Genomic DNA, 16,137 nt, shown 5'->3' on the forward strand with positions numbered 1-16,137 from the left:
TAGTGTAGGGGTGTGAGTAGTGTGGGTAGTGTAGTAGTGTGGTAGTGTTTTTGGGTTTGGGTAGTGTAGGGGTAGTGTGGGTAGCGTAGTAGTGTTTTAGGGTTTAGGGTAGTGTAGGGGTGGGAGTAGTGTGGGTAGTGTTTTTGGGTTGGGGTAGTGTAGGGGTGGGAGTAGTGTGGGTAGCATAGTAGTATTTTAGGGTTTAGGGTAGTGTAGTGGTGGGAGTAGTGTGGGTAGTGTAGTAGTGTGGTAGTGTTTTTGGGTTGGGGTGGTGTAGGGGTGGGAGTAGTCTGTTGTGTAGGCGTAGGGATAGAGATGTAACTAACGTTGCATACGTTTTACCACAAGTATAGCTTTACCACGCATGCCTTTGCGTTGTAATGGCATGCGTGGTAAAGGCATACTCGTGGTAAAAGTATGCAATGTAATGGCATGTCGTTGTCATTGACATCGCGTAGTAAGACCCGCGTTGTAATGGCATGCGTGTTATTAGTATACGATGTAATGACATACATTCGTGAGTAAGGACCAGCGGGATGAGCCTAGTAAAAGAGTGAGGAGCTTCATCTAGAGTCTGGTAATGGATGAGCTTACAGAGAGAGAGATACTCCGTAGGCTAGGGTGGGTAGAGTGATTGTGTAAATGGGGCTTCTAGAACATGTAATGAATGGGGTACTGTGGATTTAGGGAGGAATTTGCTCATTAGGAAGGATTTAGCTTCATTTTTTGAATGTAGAAGTAGATGAGAATGTTCTGATGCCTGGTGGGAGCGAGTTCCATATTCTTGGTGCAGCTACGGAGAAGGCTCTGTTGTATGTTTTTTTCTTACAGAAGAGTGGTGGTTTTAGAAGAAGAGTACTGGTGCTCCGTGAGAGACTGCTTCCTCCAGAAATCGAAATTTTCTGTGTTAGGTACAGTGGGGTTTGTGATAAATTGCCATATGAGTTATTCAGGCCATCTTGAATTGGATTCTTGCTTCATGAGGCAGCCAGTTGAGAGCTTTTAGATGTGGGGTGATGTGGTCAAGTTTTTTTGACCCAGTTAAGAGTCTTACAGCTGCATTAAGACAGGGTTTAAGCAGGGCTGTTGAGACTTTGGGTTGTCCTGATAGAGTAGTTCAACCATATTCAAGCCTCTAAATGACTAACGACTGAACTGCAGTTTTGAGGTCTAGTGGTTCGATGTAAGGTTTCATTTTTCTAAGGTAGCTGAGGTAAAAACTGGCATTTTTAGCCATCAAGTTGATGTGTGATTGCATATTAAGGTTCTTGACTAGAGTGATTCCTAACGGCTTGGTGGGCTCAACCAGGATCGGAGTGCAGTTTAGTGCAGTGATTAGCTTAGTCCAATCCTTCCTAACTGTGTAGTTTTTTGGGGGAGAGATTAGAAGGAATTTGTTTTTTGGAGTGTTTATTTAAGGTGATTGTTAGTTAGCCATTGGATGGTCTTTTTTAATGCTTGGTTCATAGTCTTAATTTCTTCCAGGGAAGTGATCTTAATATGTAGCTGAGTGTCGCTGGCATACATGTAGAAGGAGATGTTAGCCTGCTGTAGTATATCGGTTAAGGTTTCAATATAGAGATTAAATAGTGATGGGGATAGAGTTGAGCCTTCAGGTACTCCTAGTAGGTAAGGGGATGGTGTGGCTAGATTTTGATTCACCAAAAATCTTTGCGTTCTGTTGTCTAAGAAGGATTGAAACAATTTTAGGACCGTTCCTGATAAACCCATGCTGTTCGCAAGTCTCTTGAGAATTTTGCCATGGTTAACAGTGTCAAAAGCAGATGAGAGGTCAAGTACAAACAGACATGTTTCATTAGGGTCTAATGCTAGTAGCACGTCATCTACAATATGTAGAATTGCTGTTTCGGTGCTGTGCTCGGGTCTGAAACCTGATTGGCAATTGTCAAGAAGCTTGAATTCTATTAATGTGTTGGCTAAGCTGTTGTTGAACACATTTTTCAATAACTTTGGCTAACATGGGGATTTTTTGTTATAGGTCGGAAATTGTTTGTGTCTGGAGGGTTATCTATTCGTTTATTTAGGATGGGGATGACTTGGCTGGTTTTTAGGCAATCCAGGATGGATCCTTGAGAGAGCGATGCATTGATTATCTTGGTCCAAATGGAGATGATAGTATGGTTGATACAACTTGATGGAGGGGGTAGTTGTAGTGGTTGTTCGGTTTTATACACAATAAGATTTTGGTGATGTCTCTTTGTTCATAAAGTTTGAAGGAGGACCAATGGGCTTTATTTTTTGTTCCTGCCAGGTTGGGCTGGATTATTGGTTGGAGAATTTTCAGGGGAAGTGGGGTTGTCAGCGGCAGTCTTGAGTTCCTTCTCTAGGGAAGTGGCTTTAGCAGTAAAGCAGGAAGAGAATTCTTCGCAGCATAAATGTGATTTAGATCTCAAGATTGCGGTTTTGGCCATTTTGTTTGATTGCTGTTTTAGTATTTCGAATAGTTACCTCAGTCTGTTCTTGGCGTTGTGAAGTTCTGACCTAAAGAAGTCTTTTTTATATTTTAGGATACTTTTGATGTACAAGTTTCTGGACTTTCTTAGCCGTCTTAAGTGAGGGGATGAAGGATGTTATTGCCATTGTGGCTCAGTTAGTCTCAGTTTGCTTCTTTCTTCATTGAGAGAATCATTGAACCAAGGGGTTTTGTCTTTGTGCGATATCCTTTTGAGTTTTGGCGGGGCTAGGATGTCAATACGTTTTTGAAATTGTGGAGTTGTAATGTTCCATAAGCTTGTTGATGTTCTCCATATTTATAGGAGGGAGAAGTTCTTTCTTGCATTGTGTTGTTAGTATTTTCACCTTTAGTTTTTTTTGTGTCACAAACCCATTGTCTAGGTTTGGTAGATTGTGAGGTCGGTTTCTTTCTGGGGGGGTATTTGGAAGGTGATGATATGATTTTCTAACCAATCGCAGAGGTCGATTTGGATTGTATTAACCATTTTTTCTTTGGAGATGATCCAGTATAGTGTTACACCTTTATTGTGGGTAGGAAGGGTACAGGCTTGAACTAGGGATTGATCTGTTAGGAAATCTTTGACAGCATTGACTTGAGGATCATAGGGGTCTTCCCAATGAAGATTGAAGTCCCCATGGAATATATTATTGGAATGAGGGGCAGAGTTTGTTGTAATGATTTCTATTAGTTGGTCAATGAACAGGGTGTTTTTGACTGAAGGGTGGTAAAATACGTGTAGTTTGCAGAGTTGGTTATCTGTGGATTTTAAGGAGATTCCAAGAAACTGGTCCCAGGATGCTTGTTTACGGTCCAGGGAAGACATGGCTTGGCAGTTCGGGCTGGAATGTTCCCATGAGGCACAGGGTCAGACTGATTTGCATATGGCCATGTCTGAACTGGGGTGGCGGAGTGAGCTAAAGAATTATGATGGATTAAACCCAGACCTTTTTGTTCCATCAGTGGTTATTTGTTTAGACCACTTACGCACTTATGGTTTTATTTTAGGAGTGAAGTGATCCCTTAATAAATATATTTTTCACTTCCCTACCTAATTTTACAACTCACATTTCACCTTGCACACTGCACTTCACTTTTATAGCACTGCTTTTAGTCACTATACTACCTCGTTTTTTTCCCCCTCATCTCTAGTACTTTACAGGTGTGTCTAGGTTTTGAACAACTGACCAGTCCACTGTGAGTACTTTTGTCTCTGAGGTTGAAAGTTCCCAGATGATGAAGGGCGGAATCGTATGGTGACTGATGGGAATCTCTCTTCTGAAGAGTCGAAATGCTCCCATAGTTGTTTTCATGTTTGTAGTTTTTGTTGAGGTACCCAGGGTGGGTTTTACTTAGTTCTAATCAGTTGTGTTTGACTCCGTGCTACTCTTCTGTTGTAACTGCTCTTGGGGACAGTAGCACTTCGGGGTCATTAAACTGTCCCTACAGACCCTCCCCCCGTGTTTTCTTGAATGATTTGCATATGGCCATGTCTGAACTGGGGTGGCGGAGTGAGCTAAAGAATTATGATGGATTAAACCCAGATCAGTTGAGTGGGAGTGAGTGATTGCAATGTTCAACACTCCGTCCATCATCCCCTTTGGTTTTGCTTTGTTCGCCCTAAGTTGGCAGGGTATGCCCAGACATGGGTCCCTTGCTCACTTTGCCACTGGATTCAAGCTAGCCTGGGTGATGACAGCTGATTAGCCAGAAACCGGTCCAAGGATGCTTATTTCCGGTCCAGGGAAGACATGGCTTGGCAGTTCGGGTTTGTCTGTTCCCATGAGGCACAGGGTCAGACTGATTTGCATATGGCCATGTCTGAACTGGGGTGGTGGAGTGAGCTGAAGAATGATGATGGATTAAACCCAGATCAGTTGACATGGGGTGAGTGATTGCAATGTTTAACACTCCGTCCATCACCCCTTTTGGATTTGCTTTGTTCACCCTAAGTTGGTGGGGTATGCCCAGACGTGGGTCCCTCGCTCACTTTGACACTGGATGCAAGTTAGCCTGGCTGATAACAGCTGATTAGCAAGAAACCGGTCCCAGGATGCTTATTTCCGGTACAGGGAAGACATGGCTTGGCAGTTCGGACTGGACTGTTCACATGAGGCACAGGGTCAGACTGATTTGCATATGGCCATGTCTGAACTGGGGTGGCGGAGTGAGCTAAAGAATGATGATGGATTAAAACCCAGATCAGTTGACTGGGGGGGAATGCTTGCAATGTTCAACACTCCATCCATCATCCCCTTTGGTTTTGCTTTGATTTCAAGGTATTCACAAGATTCGAGGGAGTCGGAGTGAAGTATAGTAATAGTGATGTCAGCACGATGGATACAGGCAATGCCTCCGTCCATTTTGTGTGATCTGTCTAGCCTAACAATGTTGTAGTCGGGAGGCACAAGAAGGTCTAAGCAGAGGGAAGAAGATTCCGTAAGCCACTATTCCGTCAGGATGGTTAAATCCATTCCACGGCTAAAAATGAGGTCAGCCATGTCAGCGGCGTGTTTCATTGCTGAGCTGCAGTTGAGTAGAAAGCAGGAGATTGGTTTTGATTAATTACCCCAGTTAGGTTCATGTATTTCGGGGGATAATGTTACCTTTTTTTAGGTTGTTAGGGTTAACCTTTCTGTTATTTGGTTGAGTTGTTCTGTTTGCATTGATTGGGAGTGAACAAATTGTATGTTCATCCATGAAGGGTGCCGTATTGGGAGATGATTCGTAAGATAGTAAGAGGGACTGCGTTTCCAAGTCTGTCATGTATCAATGGTGTTTGTAGGTTCGGAGTTGGATATTGGAAAGAGGCAGGGTAATAGTATTTAACTTGCTGTGGGCTGTGAGAGTTAATTTTCTGAGAGGAGTAAAAGCTTCTTAATTTCTGAAATGGTATTGTGTAAGATTAGATAAATCCTATCCATTTGCGTTCTGAGTGTTTCTAGTTCTATTAGGGACGAAGGGGATGGTTGGAAGAGAGTGCCAGGAGGTCTGGAGGTTGGAATGCTAGATTGTTCAACATCCATGTGAGAGGGTCTGGTAGACGTTCCATCTGACCTTTTCGGATTCTTTAAAGTCTATGACTTGGAATTAATATTGGGATTAGGTTTTCCTGGGTAGTGTTAGATTGTACCGTAATGAAGGCATTTTGAGTGGTTAAAGTATTAGTGTTCAGTGGTACGAGAGGTAGAGCTGGGTGTATAGTTTTTTTCCTTTTTGCTATCAGGAGCTTGTCACTGTGTGATCCCATTGGTATCCATGGTGGATTGAGGGGGCAGAGTGGGTCCTTGAGATGGGACTGGGAGCCATGTTGGTAATGGAGGTGGGAAGTTATTTGGGAGCTAAGAGAAGGGAGTTGCTGTCCCTTGTTTCAGAGATGCTGGTCGTAGGTTGCTGCAGCTTCTGAGACATTATATATTCTATTGTGGGTAACAAGATAAAATATCGAATTCAAAATATAGAATTACCAAAATATCGAAGTCAAAATTTAAAATGGACAGAATGTAGTGGTGAAAAATATCGAATTGAAGGTAAGTAATTTAATATTGAATAGTATTTTTTACCGCTACGCTATCCAACGCTTTCCCTACTGTTGCCCTCCCTGGAGTGGGAATAGTAATTTTTACCCCCACGCTATCCAACGCTTTCCCTACTGTTGCACTCTCTGGAGTGGGAATAGTAATTTTTACCCCTACGCTATCCAACGCTTTCCTTACTGTTGCACTCTGGAGTGGGAATAGTAATTTTTACCCCCTACGTTATCCAACGCTTTCCCTGCTGTTGCACTCATTGGAGTGGTAATAGTAAATTTTATATTTATTATTTCATTAATTTTAAATTACTTTTAAGACATTTTTAAAAATTAGATATTTTGACTAACTATATTTTTTAAAAGTATATTTTTGATTCAATATTTTTGTACTTACCTGTTTGTAGATAGAAATTCGATATTTTTGCATGCTATATTTTTTCTTCGATATTTTGGTAATTCGATATTTGTGAATTCGATATTATGTCAATGATCCCTATTGTGTCCAACTGACATTTGGGTTGAGGGTCAGATTGCGAGGAATCGTCTTGACGGTGTGCAGGATATGAGTTGTATACAAGGTCTTTTAGCAGGGCAAAATAGTCGTTGAATAGCTCGAGATCCTTAATTGCTGCTTGGATAAGAACTGTGCCATTTTTGTAGGAGGTTATGTTCAGATTTGCTCTAAGATTTTGTGAGGGGGCCATTAGAATCTTGGAGCAGTATGAAATGTTTTTCTTTTCCTGGATGTTTAGCTGTTTAGTTAAAGTGGTATGCCATTTTGCCATTTTTCTGGTGAAAAATATAAGATAATTAATAATGGTGCTTTTTTATGTTGAAGGAAGTGTCTAGGAATAGTATGTCTGGGATTTTTCTGAGCAGGGTTTGTTTGAAGTTTCTGGTTGCATTTTTAGAGAGGTTACAGGGTAAAGAATAGTGAAGGGTCGGTTTCATATGTGGGCATTTCGAAGGTGTTGGGGTCCTACCTAGTGCTTGCAACAAAGGAGAACTCTTAAATAGTGAGTTTGTTGAGGCGTTAATGCTCTGTTTAAGGAGACATGGGTAAAGGAAGGGTTCAAAGATGAAGAAAGGGATCTGTCAATGGACCCAGAATGCCTTTTTATGCAATGCCCAAATGTGTATTGCAAACACTACTGAGAACAGAGTGTCAGATTATTTACGTACATTGGCATCATAAGGATGACACAAACAAACTTTGGTGGATTTGCATATATGCATTATGATACTAATTGTGTGCTTGGATGAGGTAGGACAATATGTTGTTAGTGGAATTGCAACAGGGACTGTAGTTGCAGTGGATGGTGCTACTTCATTATACTGCATTTAATATGTGCTGCCTATGCAGTACCTCCCCTCCCTTTAAGAAGCCACCACCCGATTTTGGACTAGTCGAAGCAGAAAGAGGTTAATGAGGTTAAGCAGCAACTGCTAAACTAACACCAGAAGAGCGTGCTTCAGATTACTGTACAAGCTAACATCAGAAAAGCAAGCATCAGATCACAGAGCAAATTCTGACATGGGGACAACCAGTTACATTGTGCTTTGAGTCTGGGAGTGAAAGAGGGGCAGTAACATGAAAAGAGGCAGTGGATAATGGGGGGGTAGATATACTCCCACTCAACTGACTCTTCACTTATCGATATCCACTCCTGCAAGCCTATTGTCCAGCAAATGCCATCCTATATGAGTCCTTTCCCTAAAACTAATCAGAGCCTCCTGATAAATGTGTGGACGTCTGAGTTTTTGGCTTATTTAATTTTTATCGGAGCAGTGGCAAAAGGCGTGGGAAGGCAAACATTTTACAAGTATTTCTGTAGGTGATGACATTGATGCTATTGCTAGTGTTCTGGTGAACAAAAGTGTGAATCATGGAGAGCATTGTTGGACAACCTCGCTCACAGTGCAGATTATTTTATGTTAGGAGAAACATATGCATTGCTATTACGATTTTAAAAACCCTCTGGAATTTGCAGTGAATTAAAGACAAAAGTAATCTAGTGGTTCATGAGTGGATTTAACTCTTACATTTGAAACTGGCTGAACACTAATCCTGACAAATACACTTGACTTCTTAGGTCTACTAAGGTCAAGAAACATCCCGGCTGGGATTTGAGGGTTGAAATCAGCTTAATTGTTTTCAATCTTGTGGATGAGGTATAAAATAAACACAATTGTTGTAAAATGAACGTCGGAGTGAAAAGTGGACAATAGAAACAATAAATAGGCTGCTTTATAATTCTACAGCATATTATACCTCGTACAGACAGCAACAAAAGCATTTTGGGGTTGGGTTGAGAAGTTAAACCAAATGGATGCTAAAATCACACATGACAGCTTTACTTAAAGTCAAATTCAAATCAAACTTTATTCGGTTGCGAAAGCGACCATATCAGTACATAAATGTAATAAAATGAGCATTGCAAGTCCAGGTGTTCCAAAACATTTTCAATCCGTAGGAAAGATACAGGTGTGTTAACACACATATCCTTATGAATACAGATTTTAAAAAGATTATTAGAAACACATTTAATCAAAATGCATTGTGCCAGAGATCGCACTGCGGCGCGCAAGAAAGAACTTACATAAAAACAAGTCTCATAATCAGATAGCTGTTGTAAGAAATAGTAAGCTTGAATACATTGCCTAAGGTTTCGGGACTTCATAAAAAGGTTAAAAACATTTTTAAAAATCTTCATTAAAAACCAAAAAACATGATCAAATTAAACATTGATTGTACAGAAATGTCATTACATGGGCACAATCTCGATTTAAGGTTGCTCTGGAAGGCTAGCGGGAAGCAGAGTAGTTATTTATTTGTATCTGCCCTGAAACGCCAGAGTAAGAAGCATTCTCATTTCCCTCATCAAATAAGCTGCAATGGAGGGTTTTAATGTTTCCACACTTAGGACCCTATTTCGATGTCCATCTTTCCAACCGCCATCTTTGGTTTCCTTTTCGACCGCGGTATTACAATGCCGGCAGTTGAAAGTGAAACTGGCCGGTCATTCCGGCTGAATTCCGGCGGGTTTAAGGAGCCTGTTGGCCAGTCCAAGGCCCCACCATAATTCCTATGGACATAGGGATTACGATATCAGTTTCCGACAGACTTTCCATGATGGACTTTCCGACATAGAAAGCCTGTTGGAAAGCGATTTTGGGGGTCCCTAGTAGGGCCCCCTTCTCCCTACGTCCTCTGGTTGGGGGCTGGGGGGGGCTCCTATGGTGCTCCCCAGTTAATCCCTGCTCAACATGATAGGCACCTTAAGGTGCCTGCCACGCGGTGTGTGGAAATGTGCCTTTTAATGAGCACACCGGTGCAGGGTTCACCCTTATCGTGTCCATGGGTCCATAGACCAACAAATTAGAGATTGGCATTGAGGCTGGAATTCAAATAACAAGTTTATTAATCACTCAAGAGGTGAACTACGTCAATACAAACACCCACAAGTGTTGCAGGAGGTAGTACATTGAATACACAGACCATGGTGCTTATATACAGAGTTTGTTGCAGAGTAAGCAGTTAGTCACAAATAGAAGGTACGAGCATGCACAGGAATAACTACAGACAAACATGGGCAGATGGGAGATCACTTAGTCAGCAAAGTGGGAGGGGGAACAGAACTTCTTACAGCAGCCACAAATAGTCAACAGTTACATCTTGGACCAGGTGCATTCCAGCAGCTACAGGCCTTTTCTCAGCATGTACATTGCTTTGGCTCAATACAGAAGAAGTTGACTAAAGTTGATGACACAAGCAGAATAGAAAGGCAAGCAACAGTGAAGACAGCAGAATTACATAGATAACAAAAATGGATGCCACAAACAAGATGGCTTCAGCTTATGCTAACGGAAATTATTTTCGATTTCCACAGACGACCCTCTTAGCATATGCTGAAGACATGTTCTTATACTTTCGAAGGAATATGAAAAATATCATTTATGTCAATCTGCATCATTTCATTGATTTCTTGATCACTTGCTATTCAGGCATTTACATTCTTCGCATTTTGTTTAGTCGGTATACACAAGGTTCAAGTAGAAACACAAAGGGAACAAAGCATCAGGCCGCATTGGATACATAGGCAACAAGTGAAAAGAATAGAAACAAATATACATAGAGCTGACAGTAATTTCCAGCCCCATACAGTAAAATGTTCCACAGCCATCCAGTCAAAGTCCATGTCCCTGAATCCTGGTGTATTTCAATGGCTATTTTGTGCATCTTGGAAAGTGCATCAAAAACAGAAGGGGCGTGGTCAGGGATGTAAATGCAACAACTACTCCTGATGATGCGACATGCTCCACCACGGTCAGCCAGGATGACATTGAGGACCATTCTATTTTAGAGCTTCACAATTCTCGCAATTTGTAGTTCTTCTGTAATATTTTCAAGCGCCATTGCTGTCTCATTGGTTACAGCCTCTACAACACATATCAAACATCAGATTTTTCTGCTGTTTAAGGCCGCATCAACAAAGAAGGATAGTCCCAAGTTAAAGTCAATATACTTATGCAGTGCAGTATCAGTTTGATCCACCTCATCATTATTTATTGTCCTCTTAAATCGGCTCTTAGAAATGTCATTATACAGTTTATAGTCTTTATGGTAGGATGCAGGTGACAAAACACAGGAGAGAGCAAAAAAGACACATAGCAGCTACCTGACCACCCAATAGGTAGGTGATATTAACCTTTACTTCCGCAAATGAAATAGGTATTATGTGAGGACAAATAGCAGCTATTGTTCATTCCAGTAATATTCAACACTAAAGTACAGTCACTTTTTCCCACAGGTATACTGCCAATACTGCTCACAAAGAGATCCATTCGAGCTCTAGTGACAGCAATAACAGGAGGCCCATTTCCCTTGGTTGTTCGAATGTTAGGGAAAACATAGCGCGCAGAGGAATTTCCTCAACGATACTCCTCCCTTTCCCATACAGTTCCATTAGCTTGTGGATATCTTTCCTTATCAGGGTAACAAACTTTATTCAACTGAGCGTTTAGTCATCCTACATCAGCATAAGTAATGTTAGCAACTTCAGAAGCCCACAACAATGCAAGCCAGACTCTGCAGGAGCCATTATGTAAAAACAGCAAGGGAATAAAAGGTGTTCCTCCCTTTTTATGATGATCTGGCATCATTCCACACAACCAGCAGTTGGTAACATTTGTAGCATTGTGTGTATGGTACAAAATCTGATTGAAAGTGTTATTGAGATAGGACATTCTGTGCTTCTGCTCATGATAAGGAAGAGTGAAGTAATGGTGTTCAATGGGCACAGGAGTAGTAGCAGTCAGTAGATTTTGGACAGGTGCTACTTCCTCTACAATCCATGTTACTGCAGAAACAATAACAACAGTCAAAGTGAGTCCAGTAACAATCATTGTTCTTTTGCTACAAACTCTTGCAGCAGTTGGTTTCTTTTCCTTAGGCATATTCATTTTGTTGACAAACAACAAAACAGATGGTGGCCTAAGGTCCTGGGCAGATGTTGATTTCTTCACTGAGGTTGAGGAGAGCAGTCACTAAAAGGTTACCCCCCTTTGTAGTCAGCCTTTAACCACCCAGGACAGTGGCTCAAACAGTCTTTTTTAACTATGAAGTGTCTTTCTTCTTGGGTCTCAGCTGATATTGGGATATACCAGGAATCGTGTGATCCTGGAAGACTTCCTCAGATCCTTCAGGAGACACAGCTTGTCCTTTCTCGGTGACCAAGATGTTGCGGTGATCTGCCAATGCAGCTGGGCTCACTAGGTCCTGCAAAACCTTCTGGCAGTGTGTCGCATGGTCCCAGTTCACCAGAAGAGCGTGCTTCAGATTACTGTACAATCTAATATCAGAAAAGCAAGCATCAGATCACAGAGCAAATTCTGACATGGGGACAACCAGTTACATTGTGCTTTGAGTCTGGGAGTGAAAGAGGGGCAGTAACATGAAAAGAGGCAGTGAATAATGGGGGAGTAGATATACTTCCACTCAACTGACTCTTCATTTATCGATATCCACTCCTGCAAGCCTATTGTCCAGCAAATGCCATCCTATATGAGTCCTTTCCCTAAAACTAATCAGAGCCTCCTGATAAATGTGTGGACGTCTGAGTTTTTGGCTTATTTAATTTTTATCGGAGCAGTGGCAAAAGGAGTGGGAAGGCAAACATTTTAAAAGTATTTCTGTAGGTGATGACATTGATGCTATTGCTAGTGTTCTGGTGAACAAAAGTGTGAATCATGGAGAGCATTGTTGGGCAACCTCGCTCACAGTGCAGATTATTTTATGTTAGGAGAAACATATGCATTGCTATTACGATTTTAAAAACCCTCTGGAATTTGCAGTGAATTAAAGACAAAAGTAATCTAGTGGTTCATGAGTGGATTTAACTCTTACATTTGAAACTGGCTGAACACTAATCCTGACAAATACACTTGACTTCTTAGGTCTACTAAGGTCAAGAAACATCCCGGCTGGGATTTGAGGGTTGAAATCAGCCTAATTGTTTTCAATCTTGTGGATGAGGTATAAAATAAACACAATTGTTGTAAAATGAACGTCGGAGTGAAAAGTGGACAATAGAAACAATAAATAGGCTGCTTTATAATTCTACAGCATATTATACCTCGTACAGACAGCAACAAAAGCATTTTGGGGTTGGGTTGAGAAGTTAAACCAAATGGATGCTAAAATCACACATGACAGCTTTACTTAAAGTCAAATTCAAATCAAACTTTATTCGGTTGCGAAAGCGACCATAAAAGTACATCAATGTAATAAAATGAGCATTGCAAGTCCAGGTGTTCCAAAACATTTTCAATCCGTAGGAAAGATACAGGTGTGTTAACACACATATCCTTATGAATACAGATTTTAAAAAGATTATTAGAAACACATTTAATCAAAATGCATTGTGCCAGAGATCGCACTGCGGCGCGCAAGAAAGAACTTACATAAAAACAAGTCTCATAATCAGATAGCTGTTGTAAGAAATAGTAAGCTTGAATACATTGCCTAAGGTTTCGGGACTTCATAAAAAGGTTAAAAACATTTTTTTAAATCTTTATTAAAAACCAAAAAACATGATCAAATTAAACATTGATTGTACAGAAATGTCATTACATGGGCACAATCTCGATTTAAGGTTGCTCTGGAAGGCTAGCGGGAAGCAGAGTAGTTATTTATTTGTATCTGCCCTAAAACGCCAGAGTAAGAAGCATTCTCATTTCCCTCATCAAATAAGCTGCAATGGAGGGTTTTAATGTTTCCACACTTAGGACCCTATTTCGATGTCCATCTTTCCAACCGCCATCTTTGGTTTCCTTTTCGACCGCGGTATTACAATGCCGGCAGTCGAAGGTGAAACTGGCCGGTCATTCCGGCTGAATTCCGGCGGGTTTAAGGAGCCTGTTGGCCAGTCCAAGGCCCCACCATAATTCCTATGGACATAGGGATTACGATATCAGTTTCCGACAGACTTTCCATGATGGACTTTCCGACATAGAAAGCCTGTTGGAAAGCGATTTTGGGGGTCCCTAGTAGGGCCCCCTTCTCCCTACGTCCTCTGGTTGGGGGCCGGGGGGGGCTCCTATGGTGCTCCCCAGTTAATCCCTGCTCAACATGATAGGCACCTTAAGGTGCCTGCCACGCGGTGTGTGGAAATGTGCCTTTTAATGAGCACACCGGTGCAGGGTTCACCCTTATCGTGTCCATGGGTCCATAGACCAACAAATTAGAGATTGGCATTGAGGCTGGAATTCAAATAACAAGTTTATTAATCACTCAAGAGTGGAACTACGTCAATACAAACACCCACAAGTGTTGCAGGAGGTAGTACATTGAATACACAGACCATGGTGCTTATATACAGAGTTTGTTGCAGAGTAAGCATTTAGTCACAAATAGAAGGTACGAGCATGCACAGGAATAACTACAGACAAACATGGGCAGATGGGAGATCACTTAGTCAGCAAAGTGGGAGGGGGAACAGAACTTCTTACAGCAGCCACAAATAGTCGACAGTTACATCTTGGACCAGGTGCATTCCAGCAGCTACAGGCCTTTTCTCAGCACGTACATTGCTTTGGCTCAATACAGAAGAAGTTGACTAAAGTTGATGACACAAGCAGAATAGAAAGGCAAGCAACAGTGAAGACAGCAGAATTACATAGATAACAAAAATGGATGCCACAAACAAGATGGCTTCAGCTTATGCTAACGGAAATTATTTTCGATTTCCACAGACGACCCTCTTAGCATATGCTGAAGACATGTTCTTATACTTTCGAAGGAATATGAAAAATATCATTTATGTCAATCTGCATCATTTCATTGATTTTTTGATCACTTGCTATTCAGGCATTTACATTCTTCGCATTTTGTTTAGTCGGTATACACAAGGTTCAAGTAGAAACACAAAGGGAACAAAGCATCAGGCCGCATTGGATACATAGGCAACAAGTGAAAAGAATAGCAACAAATATACATAGAGCTGACAGTAATTTCCAGCCCCATACAGAAAAATGTTCCACAGCCATCCAGTCAAAGTCCATGTCCCTGAATCCTGGTGTATTTCAGTGGCTATTTTGTGCATCTTGGAAAGTGCATCAAAAACAGAAGGGGTGTGGTCAGGGATGTAAATGCAACAACTACTCCTGATGATGCGACATGCTCCACCACGGTCAGCCAGGATGACATTGAGGACCATTCCATTTTAGAGCTTCACAATTCTCGCAATTTGTAGTTCTACTGTGATATTTTCAAGCGCCATTGCTGTCTCATTGGTTACAGCCTCTACAACACATATCAAACATCAGATTTTTCTGCTGTTTAAGGCCGCATCAACAAAGAAGGATAGTCCCAAGTTAAAGTCAATATACTTATGCAGTGCAGTATCAGTTTGATCCACCTCATCATTATTTATTGTCCTCTTAAATCGGCTCTTAGAAATGTCATTATACAGTTTATAGTCTTTATGGTAGGATGCAGGTGACAAAACACAGGAGAGAGCAAAAAAGACACGTAGCAGCTACCTGACCACCCAATAGGTAGGTGATATTAACCTTTACTTCCGCAAATGAAATAGGTATTATGTGAGGACAAATAGCAGCTATTGTTCATTCCAGTAATATTCAACACTAAAGTACAGTCACTTTTCCCCACAGGTATACTGCCAATACTGCTCACAAAGAGATCCATTCGAGCTCTAGTGACAGCAATAACAGGAGGCCCATTTCCCTTGGTTGTTCGAATGTTAGGGAAAACATAGCGCGTAGAGGAATTTCCTCAATGATACTCCTCCCTTTCCCATACAGTTCCATTAGCTTGTGGATATTTTTCCTTATCAGGGTAACAAACTTTATTCAACTGAGCGTTTAGTCATCCTACATCAGCATAAGTATTGTTAGCAACTTCAGAAGCCCACAACAATGCAAGCCAGACTCTGCAGGAGCCATTATGTAAAAACAGCAAGGGAATAAAAGGTGTTCCTCCCTTTTTATGATGATCTGGCATCATTCCACACAACCAGCAGTTGGTAACATTTGTAGCATTGTGTGTATGGTACAACATCTGATTGAAAGTGTTATTGAGATAGGACATTCTGTGCTTCTGCTCATGATAAGGAAGAGTGAAGTAATGGTGTTCAATGGGCACAGGAGTAGTAGCAGTCAGTAGATTTTGGACAGGTGCTACTTCCTCTACTATCCATGTTACTGCAGAAACAATAACAACAGTCAAAGTGAGTCCAGTAACAATCATTGTTCTTTTGCTACAAACTCTTGCAGCAGTTGGTTTCTTTTCCTTAGGCATATTCATTTTGTTGACAAACAACAAAACAGATGGTGGCTTAAGGTCCTGGGCAGATGTTGATTTCTTCACTGAGGTTGAGGAGAGCAGTCACTAAAAGGTTACCCCCCTTTGTAGTCAGCCTTTAACCACCCAGGACAGTGGCTCAAACAGTCTTTTTTAACTATGAAGTGTCTTTCTTCTTGGTTCTCAGCTGATATTGGGATATACCAGGAATTGTGTGATCCTGGAAGACTTCCTCAGATCCTTCAGGAGACACAGCTTGTCCTTTCTCGGTGACCAAGATGTTGCGGTGATCTGCCAATGCAGCTGGGC

At 41.4% G+C, this 16,137-nt stretch overlaps 2 pseudogenes; both read right to left on the reverse strand.

The window, feature by feature from the left end:
- Positions 1 to 10,054: 10,054 nt before the first annotated feature.
- On the reverse strand, positions 10,055 to 11,468 carry LOC147698021 (uncharacterized; annotated as a pseudogene).
- Positions 11,469 to 14,417: 2,949 nt separating this feature from the next.
- LOC147698022 (uncharacterized) lies at positions 14,418 to 15,831 on the reverse strand (annotated as a pseudogene).
- Between the last annotated feature and the right edge of the window lie 306 nt (positions 15,832 to 16,137).

The sequence above is a fragment of the Lissotriton vulgaris genome, chromosome 8, assembly GCF_964263255.1.
Source record: "Lissotriton vulgaris chromosome 8, aLisVul1.2, whole genome shotgun sequence".
Lineage (NCBI taxonomy): Eukaryota > Metazoa > Chordata > Amphibia > Caudata > Salamandridae > Lissotriton > Lissotriton vulgaris.